Raw genomic sequence first — 4,432 nt, 5'->3', positions numbered from 1 at the left:
CTCTAAAGGCCATACGTGTATTTTTCATGTTGCAGCTCATGAATTATAGACGTTCACATGCAGAAATGCTGCCGAGCGTCTCTGCTGTTACCGGAGTTACATCAGAGCAGAACCTCAGATCCTGTTCAGCGCCGGAGTCGGGTTCAGACCAAACACATGTGCTGCCGCCTGGACACACGACACACGTGTTGTTGCGCTGCTGCTTGACGACAAACCGCGGGCCGGTCCAGAACTGGCCTGCAGCAGCTCAGGTCGATGTGTTTGTGATTTGGGTGAAACGAGCCTTTAAAGCTTCATTCAAACCGCTGCAGCTTCACAATAAAACATGAATGACGGCAGCCGGCCGCCGACCCGCTGCATGTTTTATTCATGCCGCGCTGCAGTGTGTGTCTGTTTGTGTGGCGTGTTGTGTGTCTGTGTGGGCAGAACACATGCTGCAGCCTCAGGCGTGTTTTCTACATGTTGTCTGCTCATGTTGCACGTCTTTATGACACGCTGGTCGTACGGTGGGATGTTCGATCTGAGAGAGAACAGCTCTGTCTCATGAAACTGACATCAAACTGAAACTTTCTGTGTTTGTTTTAAAGAAATTCACATTTTTAGACATTAAAGGACAGTTAAAGTACAAATCTGTCATAATCTCACTCATGTTTCCTCTTTGATTTACTTTCTTTGTTTTCTTAATGGATGACAAGATTAAAGTTACAAAAATAAACTGAATTTACATCTGAGATTATTTAAGGAAGGTTAAAATACAAATGATCACAATCTCACAGATGTTTCCTGTTAAATTCACATTTTATTTCTGTACTTTCTAAATCCATGAAAATATTAAAGTTACAAAAATAAACAGGAACTTTAAGGTAAAACAATATTAACAATTCTACTCTGAAGTTTTTTTTAATTGAAAAAGACTGCAAATTAATTGTGATTTCACACACATTTACTTTTTAGTTTCGAGATTTTTGTCAAGGAAGATTTCAGAATAAGGAATTATTCTATTCGAAACACTTTCTGTGCATTTGTCTGTTTTATTTTCCTTATTGTGAGAAAATTTTTTAATAAAAGTAATAAAAATATAACGACACTGCCTGCAGTTCAGTCACAAAGAGAACCAGAAATTTTTATTTTTCACAGAATCTATTCAGAGAAAATGTTTGTTTTTGGCAGAGTTTTAAAAGAGACTCATGAAATGAAATAGTTCCGTTTGTTGAGCTTCAGTTTGCTGTTTGTTTGTGTGTTTACGTGTCTGACTGTTTGCACGGTGTTTTGTCGCAGTAAGCGCTTCGGCTGATTGTGTTTCCTTCACGTGTCTGAGGGAACAAACGAAACGTGAACCTCGGTTCGACCCGCCGCCTCCACAAAGTCAAACGTGTTAAATAAACGAGCTTCACATCAACGACCACATTTATGTTTAAATGTCAGACAGAAGAGACAAAACGCATCCAGACACCACGACGTAAATAAAAGTTTAGTGTGATGAAGTCTAATCAATAAAATGTTGTACTGTTTCATTACATTTTAAAATGATCAGATTTTAAATAATAGTCATTGTTTTAAATATTGTTTTCTGTATTTTATTTACATTTTATATCAAAAATGTTAAATTTAGAAGAAATTACAAGAAAAAAATGCAAATAAAAGTAATTTATCAAAAACCAATGATAATAGTTTTTGTGACAAATAATCAATGATATGAGAAAGAGAGTTTTTCAATTTGTGTCAGATCAATACTACGAAGAGCTGAGATTTGAAAAGAATAACAGAATGTTTTACATTAAAAAGTCCATCCATCATCTCTACACCTTAATCCTCACTAGGGTCATGGGGGGCGGAGTCTATCCCAGCTGACTCAGGGTGAAGGCAGGTTCACCTGGACAGGTAACCAGTCTATCACAGGGCTACACTTAGAGACAGACAACCAAGCACACTCACATTCACACCTACGGACAATTTACAATCACCAATTAACCTCAGCATGTTTCTGGACTGTGGGAGGAAGCCGGAGAACCCGGAGAGAACCCACGCTGCACGGGGAGAACATGGAGACTCCACGCAGGAAGATCCCGGGTGTCCTCACCAGGGCTGTACTTTAGTATATTATGCTGTTGGGTCCCCCCGATGAATCGCCACCTTATCGCATTGGAGACCGGGGGCCCCTCCTGGAGCCAGGCCTTGGCGGGGGGGGGGAGCATCTGATGGCCGAGCCTTGGGGCACAGCCCGAAGAAGTAACACAGGGCCACTGCCCAGAGGGTGGTAGGCAGGAGTGGGCGTCCTGGCGCACTGTCCCCTGGTGGCGTAGACTAGCTCTGGGGACGTGGGACGTCACCTCACTGGCAGGGAAGGAGCCTGAGCTGATGCGGGAAGTGGAGTGCGACCAGCTAGACATAGTCGGGCTCACCTCCACAGCAAGGGCTCTGGAACCAGAGTACCTGGCCTTCTTGGAGTCTCTGGGTGGTGTCCTGGAAGGGGTGCCTCCTGGTGACTCCATAGTTCTCCTGGGGGACTTCAATGCGCACGTGGGCAATGACAGTGAAACTAGAAGGGGCGTGATTAGGAGGACCGGCCTGCCCGATCTGAACCCGAGTGTTGTTCTGTTATTGGACTTCTGTACTAGCCACGGATTGGCCATAACAAACACCATGTTCAAACATAAGGTAGCTCATAAGTATACTTGGTACCAGAGTACCTTAGGCCAAAGGTTGATGATCGACTTTGAGTCATGTCATCAGACCTGTGACCGTATGTTCTGGATACTCGGGTGAAGAGAGGAGCAGAGCTGTTAACTGATCACCACCTGCTGCTGAGTTGGATCCAATGGCGGGGAAGGCTGCTGGACAGACCTGGTAAACCCAAATGTGTAGTAAGGGTGAACTGGGAATGTCTGGCGGAGGCCCCTGTCCGTGGGGTGTTCAATTCCCACCTCCAGAAGAGTTTCTCCTGCATCCCGGGGGAAGTTGGGGACATGGAGTCAGAGTGGGCCATGTTCAAAGCCTCCATTGCAGAAGCGGCCGTTAAAAGCTTTGGCCAGATGGTTACTGGTGCCTGACGTGGCGGCAACCCTAAAACCTGCTGGTGGACACCGGCGGTGAGGGAAGCCATCAAGCTGAAGAAGGAGACCTTTCGGGCCTGGTTGGGGGTCTCTCGAAGCAGCAGGCAGGTACCGGCTGGCCAAAAGGGCTGCAGTTGCTGCAGTCGTGGAAGCTAAAACTCGGGTGTGGGAGGAGTTCGGGGAGGCTATGGAGAAGGACTTTCGGTCGGCCTCGAGGAAGTTCTGGCAGATCGTCCGACGCCTCAGAAAGGGGAGGCAGGGATTTTCCCAGGCTGTGTACAGCCAGGGAGGAGAGCTGCTGACCCAGACTGAGGATCTTGTCGAGCGGTGGAAGGAGCACTTAGAGGAACTTTTGAACCTGGTAAACATGGCCTCTGCTGAGGGGCCAGAGCCTGAAGACTTGGGGGTTTCTGCGTCCATATCCGTGGTAGGAGTTGCTGAGGTAGTTAAGAAGCTCCTCGGTGGCAAAGCGCTAGGTGTGGACGAGATTTGCCCTGAGATGCTAAAGGCTCTGGACATTGTCGGACCGTCGTGGCTGACACGTCTCTTCAATATGCGGGGACATGTGTTCCATCTACCGGGGTATCACAATTCTCAGCCTCCCTGGGGAAGTTTACTCTAGGGTGCTGGAAAGAAGGGTCCGACCAATTGTCCAACCTCGGATTCAGGGGGAGCAATGCAGATTCCATCCTGGTCGTGGACCAGTGGACCAGCTCTTTACCCTTGCAGAGCTGCTGAGGGGGGCATGGGAATTTGACCAGCCAGTCCACATGTGTTTTGTGGATCTGGAGAAGGCCTACCTTGGGTACTGTAATATCGTGTACTGTACTGTAATCTAGTGTACTGTTGGGCACTATTTTGTACTGTATTATACTATGCTGTACTGTACTGTTCTGTACTATTGTGTACTGTCCTGAGCCGTACAGTACTAAACTGTAGGATATTGTGTATTTTCTGTGAGAAAAAAGTTCAAAGGAAACCAAAGTGGTGATTTTCCAAGAATATAAACATTATAAAACATTAATATTATGAATATTTAAACTCTGTTGTAACTTTCAGCTGTTGAGCTCAAAAAGGGATTTCTGCCAGAAGTTTGTTTTGTTCTGTTTCAGCTCTTCTTCTTCTTCTGTGTGCAGAGAAAAGAAGAGAAGAAGAAGAACGACCAGAGAGAGAGAGCAGAGGAGGGAGATGGAGGGAGGGGCGAGCGAGCCAATGGGAGGAGGCGGAGCTCCGAGGGGGGAGAGAGAGAGAGAGAGAGAGAGAGAGAGAGAGAGAAGGGGGGGCGGTAGAGAGACACAGAGAGCTATAGAGGAGAGAGAGGGGGGAGGTAGAGAGACACAGAGAGCTATAGAGGAGAGAGAGGGGGGAGGTAGAGAGAC

The sequence above is a fragment of the Stegastes partitus genome, unplaced genomic scaffold (assembly GCF_000690725.1).
Source record: "Stegastes partitus isolate 25-593 unplaced genomic scaffold, Stegastes_partitus-1.0.2 Scaffold577, whole genome shotgun sequence".
Lineage (NCBI taxonomy): Eukaryota > Metazoa > Chordata > Actinopteri > Pomacentridae > Stegastes > Stegastes partitus.
Note: the sequence above shows the minus strand (reverse complement) of the source record.